Raw genomic sequence first — 22,554 nt, 5'->3', positions numbered from 1 at the left:
CAGTGCCCTCAAGGACCCTGCAGAGGCGGCCTTGGTTAAAGCCAGGGAGGAATCTCCCCGCTGAAGGTGCTCACAGCATCTCCTTGTCCCTCCCCCAGGTGCCCTCGTTGCCTGCCTTGCTGCGCACACTCCCGCCTGCGGGCCCTGACCTGTGTCATCATGCCTCGGGGCCGGAAGAGCAAGCGCCGTGCCCGCGAGAAACGCCACCAGGCCCGGGGGAGACTCAGAGCCTCAAGGGTGCCCAGGCCACTGAGGCGGCGGTGGCGGCGGCAAAAGAGATACAAGAGTCGCCCTCCTACTCCACTTCTGTTTCTCGGGGTACTCCCCCGAGCTCCCCTGCTGCTGGCACTCACCAGGAGCCTCAGGGAGCCCCAGCCACGAGCTCTCGTGATGCAGGGGTTTCATGCCCAGGATCTGAAGAGGGTGCCCAGAGCCAAGGTGAGGAGAGCGAGTCACACATGAGCGGGCCTGCCCCATCCTGGACGGTTCGCCTTTCCCTCCCCTACCTGGACACTGGTGGTTGCAGCATGCCCAGAGATCCTGCCTGTCGTGGTCAAGGACCACTGCTAGGTTTCCAGCCATACCAGGACCAAGCAAGACAAAACCGCCAGCACAGGTTGACGCAAGCGCACCAAGACCTACAAGGTGACTCAAGGTAACCCAGGGTTCATTACGCCTCATTTGTAATAACTTAGCGTTGCGGCTTTTGCTTCCCCGCCCCACCCCATGGGTTCTGCTTGGGTGCTTATGGGTAAGTGCCTGCATACTAGCAGGAAAGTTATATAGCCTAAAGCTGTCAATCGATTTGTCAGTCAAATAACACAGGACACAGGGAGGGACCACCACTCTACAAAACACAGCCCTACCCCATTCTGGGGCTGCGTCTGGTTTCCAGACAGCCCGCTCTCCTGCTTTCTCGGGAGCGTACCTTTGCTCTGCTTAACTGAACTCTTGCTACTTAAAACTGCTCTTCGCCTCTCGACAGAATTCTTCCTCTTTGGGAGGGTAAGAGCCCAGGACATCGCCATTCTGCTGGTGACAGTATGGATCACATATTCATTACTTTTATCAGGTACAAGTTAAAGTTTTGATATTTCATAAAACAAATTTTAAAACGTTCCATTTTTTTTTTTTATGACCTAGAACAAGAAAACACAGCAATGGAAGAGGGATTTCCATGGAACTGTGAATAGACTCGGCAGTAAAATAATGTGGGACAAGTAAAAAAAGAAAAGAAAAAGCGTACATGGTGGTACATTTTTGGTTTGTTTTATTCTTTTAGTGCTTCTGTTTGTAAAACTGAAAGATGTTTTCTTAGATTATTCAAGATTGTGAGAGAAATTAAACAATAATAAAGTAGACATCCTTATCGTTGCCACTCTTATTCCCAACCATTAATTGAGCATCTACTCTTTGGAAGGCTCCGTGGCAGAACTGGGGATGGTAAGAAAAAGAAGACTGAGCCACTGTCCATAGACCTTCAGAGCCTAGGAGCTGCTGCCATATCAAGAAGATGGTGAGACACACTCTGAGACCTAAATAAATGGCAAGTTAAAACAAGGGGTGAGAAAGAGAGGAGGTTCCAGATGAGAGCAGTCAAGTGTAAATGCTCTGAAGCAAGGAAGTCTGGAGCTTTGGGACACTGCAGTTCCCTTGAGGAGGTGATTTTAAGTTAGGCGGGATGGTGGGCTAAATGAGGTTGAGTGAATTGTGGTGGGGGAGGGTGGGACCCTTAGATGGTGGGCCTCAGAGCTGACAGACTCAAGACTGGAATGGAAGCTTACCCTGAATTTTTACTTTGGGACTGTGGGTAAAACAGAGAGAAACTCCACCCAGGGCAGGAATAAAATGGCTTCCGTGTTCCTGTCCCAGTGCAGGTGAGCACAGTGCACAAACTAGGTGTTTTAGTCCCATCGCCTCCAGGGAGTTTCTGAGAAACAAGGATGATACTTCCTTGAAGTGAGAGGTCAAGAAGCCACTGTGATAGCACTCTTTGCACTGGGGTCAAAGGGCCAGAGGCCACTCCCTTAAAGGGATGTTCTACTGCTTACCTTAAGTGTAATCTGGGGAACTCCAAATGAAGGCTACAATTTTTGGTGGTGGTGAAATTATAATGAAAATAGGGGTGGTTTGGATGAAAAGGCACCTGGGAGGGAAGTTGTTGGTCCTTGACGCAAATTCTAGAACCTTTGAGTAGCATCCAGCTGGGAGAGATTCCTCTACACTCAAATGACATATTTACAAATGGGGAAATTTTACATAGTTTCACTGTCTAAGCAGTTTTGTTCGTTCCAAAGGGGCTGTGTAATCGTATTTTCTGACATCTCGTGAGATTAAAGAAAAAAATCCCAAAGAGTTGGTATTATGGTCTGGGGTCATAGTCATCGTAGTAATAGATGCCATTCTTGAAAGACCATTGTTGCAAGTGCTTTACAAACATCATGTATATTACAACAGCTCTACAAGATAGGGCTTATCAGACTCACTTTGCAGATAATGAACTGGCAATTTTCTCAACTTCACAAGACTTGTGACAGAGCTGGGAATAGACCCTTGGTCTGAATTCGTCTAGAGGCCACACTGTTCCACTCTTCCCGGCCTGAGGCAGACCTAGTATCCTTTAATTCACTTGTCTCCTCACTACTTCAAACTGTATTTCAGGCAATTTAAACAATAAAAAGCAAGCAAGCAAACAAAAAACCCTGTAGCCAAAGGACTATAAACGGTCCTGATGAAGGAAGGTTAACACAAGAATAAACCATAATTTGGGGATTGTCTGTGGGCTTCATTTATCTAGAGTCCTCCTGCCCCTCGCGCCAGGGTTCCCTGAAAGCTCACTGCCCTGGTCCCAGCACGTGTGTTCAGCTCCAGCACTTTCCCACGTTAGAGCTCCTTTCTCCTGAAACTTTCCCAGTGTGCCCTCAAGTCCAACTCTGGAATCTGTTAATGGTGTGTTGAGACTGGCCTCTGAATAAATACACCAATGAGTGAGCTTACCTAGGAGGTCAATATCCAAAGCCTCCCTCATAAGTTGGAGATGAGGACCTGAATAGACATTTCTACAAAGAGGATACACCAGTGGCCAAACAGTACATGAAAAGATGCTCAATATCATTAGTCATTGGGGAAATGTATACAAAAAAGACAGAGTGGGATACCATTTCACTAGGTTGGTCATAAAAATGGAAAATAACAACTGTTTGTGAGGATATGAAGAAATTGGATCCCTCATACATTGCTGGTAAGAATTTAAAATGGTTCAGCCTCTTTGGAAAACAGTTTGGTAGGTCCTCAAATTTAAACAAAGAATTACTGTATGACCCAGCAATTCCATTTCTAGGTATATAACCAAAATAACTTAATAATTGTATTCAAACAAATCTTTGTACCCAAATATTCAAAGAAGCATTATTCACAAAAGCCAAAAAATGCAAACAACCCAAAATTCCCATCACTGAATGAACGGACAAACAAAATGTGGTATATTCTTACAATGGAATATTATTCAGTCATGAAAAGGAATGAAGTACGGATAACTGAGAGACCATGGATGAACCTTGGAGACATTATGATAAATGAAAAATGAAAGGAGTCAGAAACAAAAGGTCACATATAATACGACACCATTTACATGAATTGTCCAGGCTAAGCAAATTCATAGAGACAGAAAGCAGATTGATGGTTGTCCGGGGCTAGGTAGAGGTATGTATGAGAAGTAACTTTTTGAAGGGTAAGAGGTTTTGTAAGCAGAGAGAAGGGATTCGGAAGACGGCAGAAGTGTAAGACGCGGAGATCACCTTTCTCCCCACAGATACACCAGAAATACATCTACATGTCGAACAACTCCTACAGAACACCTACTGAACGCTGGCAGAAGACCTCAGACCTCCCAAAAGGCAAGAAACTCGCCATGTACCTGGGTAGGGCAAAAGAGAAAAGGATAAACAGAGACAAAAGAATAGGGACATGACCTGCACCAGTGGGAGGGAGCTGTGAAGGAGGAAATGTTTTCACACGCTAGAAGCCCCTTCGCGGGCGGAGACTGCGGGTGGCGAAGGGGGAAAGATTCGGAGCCGGGGAGGAGAGCACAGCAACAGGGGTGCGGAGGGCAAAGCGGAGAGATTCCAGCACAGAGGATCGGTGCCGACCGGCACTCACCAACCTGGAGAGGCTTGTCTGCTCATCCGCCAGGGCGGGCGGGGCTGAGAGCAGAGGCTCGGGCTTTGGTCGGAGCGCAGTGAGACAACTAGGGTTGGCGGCCTGAACACAGCCTACACGGGGTTAGCGCACCTCTGCTAGCCGGGAGGGAGTCCGGGGAAAAGCCTGGACCTGCCGAAGAGGCAAGAGACTTTTTCTTCCCTCTTTGTTTTCTGGTGCGCGAGGAGAGGGGATTAAGAGCGCTGCTTAAAGGAGCTCCAGAGATGGGCGCAAGCCGCGGCTAAAAGCATGGACCCTAGAGACAGGCATGAGACGCTAAGTCTGCTGCTGCCGCCACCAAGAAACCTGTGTGCGAGCACAGGTCACTATCCACGCCCCCACCCGGGGAGCCTGTGCAGCCCGCCACTGCCATAGTCCCGGGATCCAGGGACAGCTTCCCTGGGAGAACGCACGGCGTGCCTCAGGCTGGTGCAAAGTCATGCCGGCCTCTGCCGCCGCAGGCTCACCCCGCACTCCGTGCCCCTCCCTCCCCACGGCCTGAGTGAGCCAGAGTCCCCGAAGCAGCTGCTCCTTTAACCCTATCCTGTCTGAGCGAAGAACAGATGCCCTCCGGCGACCTAAACGCAGAGGTGGGTCAAATCCAAGGCTGAGCCCCGGGAGCTGTGACAACAAAGAAGAGAAAGGAAAATCTCTCCCAGCAGCCTCAGGTGCAGCGGATTAAAGCTCCACAATCAACTTGATGTACCCTGCATCTGTGGAATACCTGAATAGACAATGAATCATCCCAAATTGAGGAGGAGGACTTTGAGAGCAAGATTTATGATTTTTTTCCCCTTTTCCTCTTTTTGTGAGTGTGTATGTGTATGCTTCTGTGTGAGATTTTGTCTGTACAGCTTTGCTTCCACCATTTGTCCTGGGGTTCTATCATCCATTTTTTGGTTAAACATTTTTTCTTAATAATTTTTTATTTTAATAACTTTATTATATTTTGTCTTACTTTATTTTATTTTACTTTATCTTCTTTCTTTCTTCCTTCCTTCCCTCCTACCTCCCTCCCTCCTTTCTTTCTTTCTTTTACTTCTACTAATTCTTTCTTTCTACTTTTTCTCCCTTTTATTCTGAGTGATGTGGATGAAAGGCTCTTGGTGCTGCAGCCAGGAGTCAGTGCTATGCCTCTGAGGTGGGAGAGCCAACTTCAGGACACTGGTCCACAAGAGACCTCCCAGCTCCACATAATATCAAATGGCAAAAATCTCCCAGAGATCTCCATCTCAACACCAGCACCCAGCTTCACTCAACGACCAGCAAGCTACAGTGCTGGATAACCTATGCCAAACAACTAGCAAGACAGGAACACAACCCCACCCATTAGCAGAGAGGCTGCCTAAAATCATAAGAAGTCCAGAGACACCCCAAAACACACCACCAGACGTGGACCTGCCCACCAGAAAGACAAGATCCAGCCTCATCCACCAGAACACAGGCACTAGTCCCTCCACCAGGAAGCCTACACAACCCACTGAACCAAACTTAGCCACTGGGGACAGACACCAAAAACAACGGGAAGTACAAACCTGCAGCCTGCAAAAAGGAGACCCCAAACACAGTAAGATAAGCAAAATGAGAAGATAGAAAAACACACAGCAGATAAAGGAGCAACATAAAAACCCACCAGACCTAACAAATGAAGAGGAAATAGGCAGTCTACCTGAAAAAGGATTCAGAATAATGATAGTAAAGATGATCCAAAATCTTGGAAATAGAACAGACAAAATATAAGAAACATTTATCAAGGACTTAGAAGAACTAAAGGTGAAACAAGCAACGATGAACAACACAATAAATGAAATTAAAAACACTCTAGATGGGATCAATAGCAGAATAACTGAGGCAGAAGAACGGATAAGTGACCTGGAAGATAAAATAGTGGAAATAACTACTGCAGAGCAGAATAAAGAAAAAAGAATGAAAAGAACTGAGTAGAGTCTCAGAGACTTCTGGGACAACATTAAACGCACCAATATTCGAATTATAGAGGTTCCAGAAGAAGAAGAGTAAAAGAAAGGGACTGAGAAAGTATTTGAAGAGATTATAGTTGAAAACTTCCCTAATATGGGAAAGGAAATAGTTAATCAAGTCCAGGAAGCACAGAGAGTCCCATACAGGATAAATCCAAGGAGAAATATGCCAAGACACATATTAATCAAACTGTCAAAAATTAAATACAACGAAAACATATTAAAAGCAGCAAGGGAAAAACAACAAATAACACACAAGGGAATCCCCATAAGGTTAACAGCTGATCTTTCAGCAGAAACTCTGCAAGCCAGAAGGGACTGGCAGGACATATTTGAAGTGATGAAGGAGAAATATCTGCTATGAAGATTACTCTACCTAGCAAGGATCTCATTCAGAACTGGTGGAGAAATTAAAACCTTTACAAACAAGCAAAAGCTGAGAGAGTTCAGCACCACCAAACCAGCTCTACAACAACTGCTAAAGGAACTTCTCTAGGAAAGAAACACAAGAGAAGGAAAAGACCTACAATAACGAACCCAAAACAATTAAGAAAATGGGAATAGGAACATACATATCGATAATTACCTTAAATGTAAATGGACTAAATGCTCCCACCAAAAGACACAGATTGGCTGAATGCATAAAGAAACAAGACCCATATATATGCTGTCTACAAGAGACCCACTTCAGACCTAGAGACACATACAGACTGAAAGTAAGGGGATGGAAAAAGATATTCCATTCAAATGGAAACCAAAAGAAAGCTGGAGTAACAATTCTCATATCAGACAAAACAGACTTTAAAATAAAGACTATTAGAAGAGACAAAGAAGAACACTAAATAATGATCAAGGGATCGATCCAAGAAAAAGATATAACAATTGTAAATATTTATGCACCCAACATAGGAGCACCTCAATACATAAGGCAAATACTAACAGCCATAAAAGGGGAAATCGACAGTAACACATTCATAGTAGGGGACTTTAACACCCCACTTTCAGCAATGGACAGATCATCAAAAATGAAAATAAATAAGAAAACACAAGCTTTAAATGATACATTAAACAAGATGGACTTAATTGATATTTATAGGAAACTCCATCCAAAAACAACAGAATACACATTTTTCTCAAGTACTCATGGAACATTCTCCAGGATACATCATATCTTGGGACACAAATCAAACCCTGGTAAATTTAAGAAAATTGAAATTGTATCAAGTATCTTTTCCGACCACAGCGCTATGAGACTAGATATCAATTACAGGAAAAGACCTGTAAAATATACAAACACATGGAGGCTAAACAATACACTTCTTAATAATGAAGTGATCACTGAAGAAATCAAAGAGAAAATAAAAAAATACCTAGAAACAAATGACAATGAAGACACGACGACTGAAAACCTATGGGATGCAGCAAAAGCAGTTCTAAGAGGGAATTTTATAGCAATACAAGCCTACCTTAAGAAACATGAAACACCTCGAATAAACAACCTAACCTTGCACCTATAGCAATTAGAGAAAGAAGAACAAAAAAACTCCAAAGTTAGCAGAAGGAAAGACATCATAAAAATCAGATCAGAAATAAATGAAAAAGAAATGAAGTAAACGATAGCAAAGATCAATAAAACCAAAAGCTGGTTCTTTGAGAAGATAAACAAAATTGATAAACCAGTAGCCAGACGTTTCAAGAAAAAAAGCAAGAAGACTCAAATCAATAGAATGAGAAATGAAAAAGGAGAAGTAACAACTGACACTGCAGAAATACCAAGGATCATGAGAGATTACTACAAGCAACTCTATGCCAATAAAATGGACAACCTGGAAGAAATGGACAAATTCTCAGAAATGCACAACCTGCCAAGACTGAATCACGAAGAAATAGAAAATGTGAACAGACCCATTACAAGCACTGAAATTGAAACTGTGATTAAAAATATTCCAACAAACAAAAGCCCAGGACCAGATGGCTTCACAGGAGAATTGTATCAAACATTTACAGAAGAGCTAACACCTATCCTTCTCAAACTCTTCCAAAATATAGCAGAGGAAGGAACACTCCCAAACTCATTCTATGAGGCCACCATCACCTTGATACCAAAACCAGACAAGGATGTCACAAAGAAAGAAAACTACAGGCCAATATCACTGATGAATATAGATGCAAAAATCCTCAACAAAATCCTAGCAAGCAGAATCCAACAGCACATTAAAAGGATCATACACTGTGATCAAGTGGGGTTTATTCCAGGAATGCAAGGATTCGTCAATGTACGCAAAACAATTAATGTGATAAACCATATTAACAAATTGAAGGAGAAAAACCATATGATCATCTCAATAGATGCAGAGAAAGCTTTCGACAAAATTCAACACCCATTTATGATAAAAACCCTGAAGAAAGTAGGCATGGGGGAACTTTCCTCAACCTATTAAAGGCCATATATGACACACACACAGCCACCATCATCCTCATGGGTGAAAAACTGAAACCATTTCCACTAAGATTGGAAACAAGACAAGGTTGCCCACTCGCACCACTATTATTCAACATAGTTTCGGAAGTTTTAGCCACAGCAATCAGAGAAGGAAAAGAAATAAAAGGAATCCAAATTGAAAAAGAAGAAGTAAAGCTGTCACTGTTTGCAGATGATATTATACTCTACATAGAGAATCCTAAAGATGGTACCAGAAAACTACTAGAGCTAATCAATGAATTTGGTAAAGTAGCAGGATGCAAAATTAATGCACAGAAATCTCTTGCATTCCTATACAATAATGATGAAAAATCTGAAAGTGAAGCTAAGAAAACACTCCCATTCACCAGTGCAACAAAAAGAATAAAATATCTAGGAATAAACCTACCTAAGGAGACAAAAGACCTGTATGCAGAAAATTATAAGACACTGATGAAAGAAATTAAAGATGATACAACTAGATTGAGAGATATACCATGTTCTTGGATCGGAAGAATCAACGTTGTGAAAATGATTCTACTACCCAAAGGAATCTACAGATTCAATGCAATCCCTATCAAACTACCACTGGCATTTTTCACAGAACTAGAACAAAAAAAAATCACAATTTCTATGGAAACACAAAAGACCCAGAATACCCAAAGCAATCTTGAGAAACAAAAACGGAGCTGGAGGAATCAGGCTCCCTGATTTTAGACTGTACTACAAAGCTACAGTGATCAAGACAGTATGGTACTGGCCCAGAAACACAAATATAAATCAATGAAACAGGATAGCAAGTCCAGAGATAAACCCACGCACATATGGTAACCTTATCTTTGATAAAGGAGTCAAGAATATACAGTGGAGAAAAGACAGCCTCTTGAATAAGTGGTGATGGGAAAACTGGACAGCTACATGTAAAAGAATGAAATTAGAACACTCCCTAACACCATACACAAAAATAAACTAAAAATGGATTGAACACCTAAATGTAAGGCCAGACACCATCAACGTCTTAGAGGAAAACATAGGCAGAACACTATGACATAAATCACAACAAGATCCTTTTTTCACCCACCTCCTAGAGAAACGGACATAAAAACAAAAATAAACAAATGGGACCTAATGAAACTTAAAAGCTTTTGCACAGCAAAGGAAACCATAAACAAGACCAAAACACAACCCTCAGAATGGGAGAAAATATTAGCAAATGAAGCAACTGACAAAGGATCAATGTCCAAAACATACAAGCAACTCATGCAGCTCAATATGAAAAAAATAAACAACCCAATCCAAACATGGGCAGAAGAGCTAAATAGACCTTTCTCCAAAGAAGACATACAGATTGCCAACAGACACTTGAAGAAATGCTCAACATCATTAATCATTAGAGAAATGCAAATTAAAAGTACAATGAGATATCATCTCACACTGGTCAGAATGGCCATCATCAAAAAATCTACAAACAATAAATGCTGGGGAGGGTGTGGAGAAAAGGGAACCCTCTTGAACTGTTGGTGGGAATGTAAATTGATACAGCCACTATGGAGAACAGTATGGACGGTCATGTAAAAATTAAAATTGAACTACAATACGACCCAGCAATCCCACTACTGGGCATATACCCTGAGAAAACTATAATTCAAAAAAAGTCATGCACCAAAATATTCATTGCAGCTCTATTTACAATAGCCAGGACATGGAAGCAACCTAAGTGTCCATCAACAGATGAATGGATAAAGAAGATGTGGCACATATATACAATGGAATATTACTCAGCCATAAAAAGGAACGAAACTGAGGTATTTGTAGCGAGGTGGATGGACCTAGAGACTGTCATACAGAGTGAAGTAAGTCAGAAAGAGAAAAACAAATACCATATGCTAACACATATATATGAAATCTTAAAAAAAAGGTCATGAAGAACCTAGGGGCAACACGGGAACAAAAATACAGACCTACTAGAGAATGGACTTGAGGATACGGGCAGGGGCAACGGTAAGCTGGGACAAAGTAAGAGAGTGGCACGGACATATATACACTACCAAACGTAAAACAGATAGCTAGTGGGAAGCAGCCACATAGCACAGGGAGATCAGCTTGGTGCTTTGTGAACACCTAGAGTGGTAAGATAGGGAGGGTGGGAGGGAGGGAGACGCAAGAGGGAAGAGATACGGCGACATATGTATATGTATAACTGATTCACATTGTTATAATGGAGAAACTAACACACCATTGTCAAGCAATTATACTCCAATAAATATGTTAAAAACATCAAAAATAGGAAAATAAAGGAAAGAAAATACACCATACACAAAAGCAACAATATAAAAAATATACCTAGAAAGAAACCATACAAAAATCTATATAATCTACATGGAGGCAACAATAACAATTTCCTGAGTGACTTAGGAAAAAGAAGTCTCAACCAGAATAGCATGTTATGTGTATTTGTGAGACACAGATATTGTAAGAATATCGATTTTCCTTAATTCTTTTACAGATCTAGTACCTTATCCATAGCAGCTGATGACAATCAAACATGGGCTACTGTTTCCTGTAGCCAAAATCAACCATGGAAAAATTATAGAAGGAATAAAGAAAAAACATTAAAAAAAGCAAAAACACAAAACTAAATAATCCCTGAAGGACAATAAGTCTCCACTGAACTAGAACCTGAGTGTGGGCAGGTAGGAGGAGGCCCTGAATTCGAGAGAGGTCTGTAGCCTGCAAGAGAGGCAGATGACAGGATTGATTAGAGAAAAGCCTATAACGTTGAGCCCTTGATTCTTCCACTGTGCTCTGGGACCATGAATCTCTACTGCTTCACTGAAGGAATCTGAGGCAGCATTTCAGAGCCCACATGCCAGGAGCGTGGGACACCAAAGATTGGGCTGGATGTGGCAGTATGGTCCACAGGCTGTGAAATAACCATCTGAAACTTTGTTAGTGGATGACAACTGGCCTTTTTAAGTGATCATCTTAATAGACTATCGCACACGGACTAAAAGACAAAAGCAAGTAACACAGTAGTTGTACAGAAGGACAGAAATTCATTTCTGAACTTTTGGGTAATGCCCCTGATGTCAACAAAGAGAGACCACAGTGGGAACTGTCAGGCTAAGGCGGCCCTTCACTAACTCCTCTGGGATTCTGTGGGGCACGGTTGGGGACAGGGATGGATTCATGCCAGAGAAGGAAGGAATCGCAGGCCCTGCCAGCAGTCAATGTGAGGACCTTGAGTGAGACCTGACGGGCTCCAAACCACAGAAGAGAGTCTCGCCTCCTTTCCCCTCAGCTCATCTTACCTGCAGCAGCCATCTCTGGGAGGCTCTAGGCAGAAGTGTCCAGATGAGACGTGCCTGCACTTCACACCAGCCGTCTCAGGGAGTTGATGTCTTTGATGTGAGGCCTTGGCCTCAGGTCAGCAGACGGGAGGTAGCCCAGCATCTGCAGGGAGTCAAGAGAAGACACTGAGAGAGGATTGAGAGCAGCATCCACCATAGAAGAGGGGGCCCCAAAGAGCCCTCACTGTCAGTTTCGGGGGACCCAGGCATGGCTGTGAGGCTCAGGGCCCCAGATACTTACGGCTGAGGTTACCGACAGAAATGAGAGCGAAGGTGTGACGCCTGCTGACTCAGCTCAGCAGAGGGAAAAGTCCCAGAACCTGCAAAGAGCCAATGAAAGGCCCTCGTGCCAGGCCTGCCGGAAGCTCCCCCGGAACCCCTCTCTGATACCCCGCCCCACCCCGCCCCACCCCGAACACAGTCCGCCCTGCCCCGGCTCCAGCTCGCCCCTGCTGTCCACCTGGATCCCAGATGCGCATGGCCGGAAATGACGTCATCCTAAAGACGATGTGGGGGCGAGGCCATTTTTGAGAGGTAACTTCCAGCGAGGGTGAGCCGTGGTAGGAGTGCCGCGTCTCGTCAGGTTACAAGGTGTGAGGTGACCCCAGTAAGAAGTGCCGGGACACGCCCCCTACACCGCCAATTCCCATTCCCTCCGAAAAGTGGCAGCCACACAGGCCCCACCTCCCCCGCCCCTGCTCTCGGCCCCAGAGGCTCGGGCCTGGCTGTTAGGCCCAAAGTCCATCCGCTTCCCCTGCGGGGTCTCGGGCAAGGAAGGCCTCGCTCTGAGGCTGCTGGACCCTGGCTCAGCTCAGTAGAGGGAGCGCCCCAGGCCCTGTGGAGTGAAGGACGGGACCCTCGCGGGGACCGAGGGGCTCCACACCCCAGAATGGCGGCCACGCGGACCCCGCCCCTGACGTCGGCCTGGGAGCCTCCGGGCAGGTCTAAAGACTGAGGGGCTCCCTCAGTGCGAACGCGGACGGACGGACAGACGCGGGAGACACAGGGAGGAGGGGGTCTTGTCCTGAGGGGCTTGCCGCAGGTCAGCAGAGGGAGGATTTCCAGGGCACGGGGGGAGGAGTCAGGGTGAGAACCGTCCTCACTGTTGCAAGGCCACCTCAGAAGCCCTCCCCTGTTGTCAGCCGCTTCCTTCTGGCCACACACGGAGGAGGGAGGGCTGCTGTCTGAGAGGACAGGTGCAGGCCAGCAGAAGGCGCGTCCCTAAGCACTCCCAAGAGTCAGCCCAAGCCCCTGAGTGAGGGCCAGTGGGGCCGCCAGCCACAGGGCCTCGACCTGTCTGCCGCACGCTGCAGGCTTGATAAAACTCTGCCACATGCGGCCGCGTGGTCACCCTCACTGCCTCCGAATGAGACTCAAGGAGGTGCCGGCACTGGTGCGAGCAGATGGCCCTCGGGGCAAGAGGAGCTCCAGGCTGCACCGGCCGTCCAGGGAGGACCCCGAGTGAGGACTAAGGGAGTCACCCACCCCGAAGAGAAGGGACAAGAGAGAATATGGCCTGTTCCCTCCTGTCAACCCTTAAACTCCCAAGAAAGGACTGTCAGGCTGAGACTGCCCGTAATTTCCTCTGCCAGGTCCGAGGGAGGTTAGAGCTTTGTTCTGAAGGGGCAGCCACCAGGCAGCAGAAGGGAGGGTCCCAGGACCCTTGGGTGGTGGGCTGAACGCTCCCTCCTTTCCTCCTCCTGGGTGTCATGGAAGATGGTGGTGTCAACTTCAGAGCAGCAGAGGGGATGGGGTGGGGGGGTAGTCTTGGCAACAACTGTCATCCTGACTCTGAATGGGAACCGCGGAGACCTACCTCCCCTGCCAGCCCCCACTGTCACCCCAGTACCGCCCAGGCATGGCTGGCTGGCTGGCTGTGCCCCAAGGCTCACTCTACCGTCCTCCACAGGGGTCTCAGGAGACAGGCTGAGCAGGAGAACAGGAGCCCTGTGGGTCCTCGAGCAGTGCCCTCAAGGACCCTGCAGAGGCGGCCTTGGTAAAAGCCAGGGAGGAATCTCCCCACTGAAGGTACTCACAGCATCTCCTTTTCCCTCCCCCAGGTGCCCTCGTTGCCTGCCTTCCTGCGCACACTCCCGCCTGCGGGCCCTGACCTGTGTCATCATGCCTCGGGGCCGGAAGAGCAAGCGCCGTGCCCGTGAGAAACACAGTCAGGCCCAGGGGGAGACTCAGAGTCTCAAGGGTGCCCAGGCCACTGAGGCAGCGGCGGCGGCAAAAGAGATACAAGAGTCGCCCTCCTACTCCGCTTCTGTTTCTCGGGGTACTCCCCCGAGCTCCCCTGCTGCTGGCACTCGCCAGGAGCCTCAGGGAACCCCAGGCACTACCTCTCATGGTGCAGGGGTTTCATGCCCAGGATCTGAAGAGGGTGCCCAGAGCCAAGATGAGAAAAGTGCAGGTACCTCCCAGGCAGCACCTTCCACCCGCAGGAGTTGCAGAGATCCTCTGAGCAGGAAGTCCACAATGTTCGTGGAGTTCCTGCTGGAGAAGTACATAACGAAGGAGCCCATCCTGCAGGCAGCACTGCTGAAGACTCTCAACAAGAAGTATGAGAAGCACTTCCCTGAGATCCTCAGCAGAGCCTCTGAGATCATGGAGCTGGTCTTTGGCCTCGAGCTGAAGGAAGTCGACCCCAGCAATCACTCCTACGCCCTCATCAGCAAGCTGGCCCTCCCCAGCGAGGGAAGTCTGAGTGATGAGTCCTGGCTGCCCAAGTCCGGTCTCCTAATGGTTCTCCTGGGCAAAATCTTCACGAAGGGCAACGTGCCACCGAGGACGAGATCTAGGAATTCCTCAATGCGTTGGGTTTGTATGCTGGGAGGAGTCACTCCATCTTTGGGGAGCCCAGGAGGCTCATCAGCAAATATTTCGTGCAGCAGAAGTACCTGACGTACCGCCAGGTGCCCGACAGCGATCCTCCGCGCTATGAGTTCCTGTGGGGCCCGAGAGCCCACGCTGAAACCAGCAAGATGAAAGTGCTGGAGTTTGTGGCCAAGATCATTGGTACCGTCCCCAGTGCCTTCCCAGATCTCTATGAGGAGGCTCTGAAAGATGAGGAAGAGAGAGCAGCAGTGAGAGCCGCGGCCAGGGCTGCAGCTGTTGCTGAGGGCAGAGCCCCTTCCAGGGCCAAGGCCTGCAGCTCCTCCCACATGTAGGGAGGGAGGCCGCAGGCAGTTTGCTCACTTTGTTTTGGAAGAGAGCAGTCAGGCTCCTAAATAGTGCACAGTAGTAGGGGTGGAGGGAACAAAGCATAGATCTTATTTATCTTCCTGTTTTAGACTAGTAACTTCTATATATTATTGATTGATTGATTTAGGTTTTTTCAAATGTTTTTTTCTTGTAATAGATAGTGTGTTTTCTTAAGAATAGGAATTCGTGAATGACATTGCTTGCATATTTATTGCTGTTTAAAGAATTCTAAAGTTACGGTTTTGGTATATGTAAAAGAAATTCACGAACCATCTATATTTTCTGTATGATCCAGAAGTAGAAAAACATGGCACTGCAATAGACATTGTCATGGAAATGTGAAAGGCGACCACAGAAAATATTTAGAAACAAAAAATGGAGAAAACAGAGAGTAAAAGCCATTTAACTCGTGGTTTGCCTTACTTCGTTTAAACTTTCTTTTGGTAGAAATAAAAGATACTTTGACTGATTTAGCTCATTTGTGAGTATTTGTTTCTTTTGCCCTAGTGGACTGCATATTCTCTGCTACCTACTGGATTAAAAATAAACTCTGATGGGAGGGTGGTATTTTGGGGGTTCATAATAATCATATCATAACTGCCATTCATCAAAAACCCAGTATTTCTTAATGAGTATGCCACTGCTTTACATGTAGTACATAACATTCCAACATTCACGCAGGATAGGATTTAGCAGACTCCCTTTACAGGTGAATAACTTGCAAATTTCTCAAGTTCACAAGACTGATTAAGTGACCTTGCTGGGTCTAGTCCCCTGGTCTGCAATAGTCTAGAGCCTACACTCTTCCACTCCTCCCAGCCTAAGCCAGACCTTATGTCTTTTAATTCATTTTTCTTCTCACCACTCCAAAATGTATCTCATGGGATAAAAGGGGCCCTGTTCCCAAAGCACTGTTTTGGAATACAGTAACAGTAACGCTGAATAAGTGAATGGTATGAATAAAAAGAAAAATTTTCGGTGACAGTGGGGTCTTCTACATACGCAATGTCAGATACCCTGAAAAGATCAGCATCTCCTCACTTACTCTTCAAGTTTCTCAGGGACATAAAAGCCTTGGTTTAAGAGCTGTGTCCTCAGGTCAGTGGAGGGAGGAGTCCCAGCCTCTGATAGTTACTCAAGGTGAGGACCTTAGAACAGAAGGGGGCCCCACAAAGCCTACCCTGCTTTCTCCCTTGTGTGGCCATGCGCAGAGCTGTCTGTCTGAAGGTACCCCTTCTTTTCCTCCGGGGCAAGGGTGGAGAGGTTCTCAGGGAGGTGAGTTCCTTGGTCTTGTGGCAGCATCTCCAATTCTGCCCAAGCAGGAGATCCTAACAGGCCTTAATTTGCTTCAGGGTGAGGACACTGGGTGCCGATGAGTGGACTCCCCATAACAAAGGGGACCACACAGAGGCCCCCCGTCAGGGGTAGCCAGGGAATAGGTCTCTTATCTCCCCTTCTGGTGTCTCAGGAAGGTGAAAGCCTTGGCCTGAGGCTGGCAGACAGTAGGGAGGGTGGAGTCCCATATGCTACCTGAAGTCAAGGTAAGAAACCTGAGTTAGGACTGAGGGGCCACTGACTCCAGAAGAGTGGGGCCTTGTAAAGTCCTGCTCCTCAGAAGACCCCGACAGCTTTGGACAGATCTGGTTCATCCTGACTTCCGATTCAGAATTCCCAAGAAGGTAATGCCTTTGTTCTGAGGAGCACAGCTTCAGGGGAGTGGAGGGTGGAGTCCTGGGTCTGGTCAGGCATCACGATGAGGACCCTGAATGAGGAGCAAGAGGACCACTCACTCCGGAACAGAGGAGAATGCAGAGTCCCGCCCCTGAGCTCAGCCCCAGGAGGCCCAGGACAAAGCTTTCTGGCTGACCTGCCCCCTCTTTCCACTGGGGGTGGTCTCGGGGAGGCGAGGGCCTTGGTCTGTGGGGAACAGCCTCACTCAGTAGAGACTGGAAATCTAGTGACTCTAAATGAGGATAAAGGGACTCCACCTAGAGCAGAGCCCTGCCACTGGACACCTCCCCTTGGCAAATCCAGGAATGTTGGCATGATGCGCCCCACGCCTTTCCTTTTAGAGCGTCTCAGGTAGATGAGGCACTTGGTCCCAGGGGCCAGCCTCAGGGGAGCACAGGGAGGAATTCCAGGTCATGCCAAGAGTCGAGCAGAGGACCGTGAGGACTGAGGGAACCACCCAAATCATAAAAGTGAGGACGCCACAGAATCCCTCCCTTACTGTCGGCCATGAGTGACCACAGGCAGTCATGCCCACGTGAGGCAACCCTCACATCCTCCTAGGTGGTCTCAGGGAATTAAAGGCTGTAGTATGAGCGCACAGGCCTCTCTAGGTCACGGGAAGAGCCAGCGTAAGGACTCTATGAGTGAGGACCAAGGGGAACGCACAACCGAAAAGAGAGAGGAACAAACACATAGCCCCACCACCCTTTCGGCCCGGGGAAGCCCCAGGCAGGGGTAGTTCGATGTGTCACCCACTTGCCTCCGGCTCTGGAGGACTCAGGTCGGTAGAGGGAAGAGTCCCAGATCCTGACAGAGTGAGGACTATTGAGGTCACAAACCCCAGAAGAGCGGAGCCCGGGGAATCTTGCCCTCTGTGTTAGTCCTCAGAAGCCCCTCAGAAATAGCTGTGGCTGCACGTGGCCTACTCTGACTTCTACTTCTGGGGACTCAGGGTGGTGAGGACTTTGCTCCGAGGCTGGCTGACTCAGCACAGGGGACATTTCCAGGTTGTGCTAGGAGTTGGGGTGAGGACCTAAGGCTGGAGTGGAGCATGAAAACCGTAACGATGGGGGCAGCACATCATCTCTCCCCTGCTGTCAGTCCTGGGAGACGCCTGGAGAGATGTCAGGCCGAGCAGAGGCAACCCTTAACTCCTCCCAGGGTGACAGAGAAGTGGGGACAGTAATAGGTGAAGAGGGGGAGAAATTATAGGTCTTCCCAGGAGTCAAACTGAGGAAGGGCCTGAGTGAGGACCGGCGCGGCCAAGCATAATAAGGCCTGGATCTGCCGGCCCCAGCTTCCTGCCTTCAGAGACCACAGGTAGACGTGGGACATCAGGCTACCCTCACTTTCTTCTGTTGGCTCTCAGAGAGCGGTGGGCCCTTCTATGAGCACATGTCCTCAGGTAAAGAGACAGGAGCCACAGGCCTTCCCAGGAGTCAAACTGAGAACCCTGAGTGACGACTAGGGGGAACATGCCCCACCCGCTGAGCTGTGGGGACGACAAAGAGTCTAGCCTTGCCCCTGCTTTCAGCACTTGAAGGCTCAGGACAGGGCAGTCGGGCCGAGGCTCCTTTACATCAGGTCTGAGGGAGGTGAGACCCTTAGCCTGAAGGTAAAGCCGTCAGAGGGCAGAAGGGTGGGTCCCAGGCCCTATGTGAAGCCAGCTGAGAGCACTGAATAGGGACTGAGGACCCAGTGATCCCAGGATAGAAAGGACTCCACAGAGCTGTCAGTACTGTGTTCCCCCTGTCAGGCCGGTGAGCTGGGCCACCCCTCCCTTCCTCTTCATGGGTCCCCGGGATCACTGAGGTGTCAACGGCAGAGCAACGGAGGGGAGGAAGCCCAGGTCCTGGCTGCCGTCCACCTAAAGATCCCGAAGATGAACTGAGCAGACTCCCCGCCCTAGAACACGGAAGGTCCCACTGGCAGCCCCTTCTGTCACCCCAGTGACACTCAGGTAGGCTGGCAGCCTGTAGCCCAAGGCTCACTCTACCGTCCTCCACAGGGGTCTCAGGGGACAGGCTGAGCAGGAGAACAGGAGCCCTGTGGGTCCTCGAGCAGTGCCCTCAAGGACCCTGCAGAGGCGGCCTTGGTTAAAGCCAGGGAGGAATCTCCCCGCTGAAGGTGCTCACAGCATCTCCTTGTCCCTCCCCCAGGTGCCCTCGTTGCCTGCCTTGCTGCGCACACTCCCGCCTGCGGGCCCTGACCTGTGTCATCATGCCTCGGGGCCGGAAGAGCAAGCGCCGTGCCCGCGAGAAACGCCACCAGGCCCGGGGGAGACTCAGAGCCTCAAGGGTGCCCAGGCCACTGAGGCGGCGGTGGCGGCGGCAAAAGAGATACAAGAGTCGCCCTCCTACTCCACTTCTGTTTCTCGGGGTACTCCCCCGAGCTCCCCTGCTGCTGGCACTCACCAGGAGCCTCAGGGAGCCCCAGCCACGAGCTCTCGTGATGCAGGGGTTTCATGCCCAGGATCTGAAGAGGGTGCCCAGAGCCAAGGTGAGGAGAGCGAGTCACACATGAGCGGGCCTGCCCCATCCTGGACGGTTCGCCTTTCCCTCCCCTACCTGGACACTGGTGGTTGCAGCATGCCCAGAGATCCTGCCTGTCGTGGTCAAGGACCACTGCTAGGTTTCCAGCCATACCAGGACCAAGCAAGACAAAACCGCCAGCACAGGTTGACGCAAGCGCACCAAGACCTACAAGGTGACTCAAGGTAACCCAGGGTTCATTACGCCTCATTTGTAATAACTTAGCGTTGCGGCTTTTGCTTCCCCGCCCCACCCCATGGGTTCTGCTTGGGTGCTTATGGGTAAGTGCCTGCATACTAGCAGGAAAGTTATATAGCCTAAAGCTGTCAATCGATTTGTCAGTCAAATAACACAGGACACAGGGAGGGACCACCACTCTACAAAACACAGCCCTACCCCATTCTGGGGCTGCGTCTGGTTTCCAGACAGCCCGCTCTCCTGCTTTCTCGGGAGCGTACCTTTGCTCTGCTTAACTGAACTCTTGCTACTTAAAACTGCTCTTCGCCTCTCGACAGAATTCTTCCTCTTTGGGAGGGTAAGAGCCCAGGACATCGCCATTCTGCTGGTGACAGTATGGATCACATATTCATTACTTTTATCAGGTACAAGTTAAAGTTTTGATATTTCATAAAACAAATTTTAAAACGTTCCATTTTTTTTTTTTATGACCTAGAACAAGAAAACACAGCAATGGAAGAGGGATTTCCATGGAACTGTGAATAGACTCGGCAGTAAAATAATGTGGGACAAGTAAAAAAAGAAAAGAAAAAGCGTACATGGTGGTACATTTTTGGTTTGTTTTATTCTTTTAGTGCTTCTGTTTGTAAAACTGAAAGATGTTTTCTTAGATTATTCAAGATTGTGAGAGAAATTAAACAATAATAAAGTAGACATCCTTATCGTTGCCACTCTTATTCCCAACCATTAATTGAGCATCTACTCTTTGGAAGGCTCCGTGGCAGAACTGGGGATGGTAAGAAAAAGAAGACTGAGCCACTGTCCATAGACCTTCAGAGCCTAGGAGCTGCTGCCATATCAAGAAGATGGTGAGACACACTCTGAGACCTAAATAAATGGCAAGTTAAAACAAGGGGTGAGAAAGAGAGGAGGTTCCAGATGAGAGCAGTCAAGTGTAAATGCTCTGAAGCAAGGAAGTCTGGAGCTTTGGGACACTGCAGTTCCCTTGAGGAGGTGATTTTAAGTTAGGCGGGATGGTGGGCTAAATGAGGTTGAGTGAATTGTGGTGGGGGAGGGTGGGACCCTTAGATGGTGGGCCTCAGAGCTGACAGACTCAAGACTGGAATGGAAGCTTACCCTGAATTTTTACTTTGGGACTGTGGGTAAAACAGAGAGAAACTCCACCCAGGGCAGGAATAAAATGGCTTCCGTGTTCCCGTCCCAGTGCAGGTGAGCACAGTGCACAAACTAGGTGTTTTAGTCCCATCGCCTCCAGGGAGTTTCTGAGAAACAAGGATGATACTTCCTTGAAGTGAGAGGTCAAGAAGCCACTGTGATAGCACTCTTTGCACTGGGGTCAAAGGGCCAGAGGCCACTCCCTTAAAGGGATGTTCTACTGCTTACCTTAAGTGTAATCTGGGGAACTCCAAATGAAGGCTACAATTTTTGGTGGTGGTGAAATTATAATGAAAATAGGGGTGGTTTGGATGAAAAGGCACCTGGGAGGGAAGTTGTTGGTCCTTGACGCAAATTCTAGAACCTCTGAGTAGCATCCAGCTGGGAGAGATTCCTCTACACTCAAATGACATATTTACAAATGGGGAAATTTTACATAGTTTCACTGTCTAAGCAGTTTTGTTCGTTCCAAAGGGGCTGTGTAATCGTATTTTCTGACATCTCGTGAGATTAAAGAAAAAAATCCCAAAGAGTTGGTATTATGGTCTGGGGTCATAGTCATCGTAGTAATAGATGCCATTCTTGAAAGACCATTGTTGCAAGTGCTTTACAAACATCATGTATATTACAACAGCTCTACAAGATAGGGCTTATCAGACTCACTTTGCAGATAATGAACTGGCAATTTTCTCAACTTCACAAGACTTGTGACAGAGCTGGGAATAGACCCTTGGTCTGAATTCGTCTAGAGGCCACACTGTTCCACTCTTCCCGGCCTGAGGCAGACCTAGTATCCTTTAATTCACTTGTCTCCTCACTACTTCAAACTGTATTTCAGGCAATTTAAACAATAAAAAGCAAGCAAGCAAACAAAAAACCCTGTAGCCAAAGGACTATAAACGGTCCTGATGAAGGAAGGTTAACACAAGAATAAACCATAATTTGGGGATTGTCTGTGGGCTTCATTTATCTAGAGTCCTCCTGCCCCTCGCGCCAGGGTTCCCTGAAAGCTCACTGCCCTGGTCCCAGCACGTGTGTTCAGCTCCAGCACTTTCCCACGTTAGAGCTCCTTTCTCCTGAAACTTTCCCAGTGTGCCCTCAAGTCCAACTCTGGAATCTGTTAATGGTGTGTTGAGACTGGCCTCTGAATAAATACACCAATGAGTGAGCTTACCTAGGAGGTCAATATCCAAAGCCTCCCTCATAAGTTGGAGATGAGGACCTGAATAGACATTTCTACAAAGAGGATACACCAGTGGCCAAACAGTACATGAAAAGATGCTCAATATCATTAGTCATTGGGGAAATGTATACAAAAAAGACAGAGTGGGATACCATTTCACTAGGTTGGTCATAAAAATGGAAAATAACAACTGTTTGTGAGGATATGAAGAAATTGGATCCCTCATACATTGCTGGTAAGAATTTAAAATGGTTCAGCCTCTTTGGAAAACAGTTTGGTAGGTCCTCAAATTTAAACAAAGAATTACTGTATGACCCAGCAATTCCATTTCTAGGTATATAACCAAAATAACTTAATAATTGTATTCAAACAAATCTTTGTACCCAAATATTCAAAGAAGCATTATTCACAAAAGCCAAAAAATGCAAACAACCCAAAATTCCCATCACTGAATGAACGGACAAACAAAATGTGGTATATTCTTACAATGGAATATTATTCAGTCATGAAAAGGAATGAAGTACGGATAACTGAGAGACCATGGATGAACCTTGGAGACATTATG

The 22,554-nt window shown here is 47.4% G+C and overlaps 1 pseudogene; it reads left to right on the top strand.

Annotated features, from left to right (window-relative positions):
• The first annotated feature begins 14,108 nt into the window (after window positions 1-14,108).
• LOC136142031 (melanoma-associated antigen B4-like) lies at window positions 14,109-15,157 on the top strand (annotated as a pseudogene).
• The last annotated feature ends 7,397 nt before the right edge of the window (window positions 15,158-22,554 follow it).

The sequence above is a fragment of the Phocoena phocoena genome, chromosome X (assembly GCF_963924675.1).
Source record: "Phocoena phocoena chromosome X, mPhoPho1.1, whole genome shotgun sequence".
NCBI lineage: Eukaryota > Metazoa > Chordata > Mammalia > Artiodactyla > Phocoenidae > Phocoena > Phocoena phocoena.
Note: the sequence above shows the minus strand (reverse complement) of the source record. Positions and strands in the feature narration are given on the sequence as shown.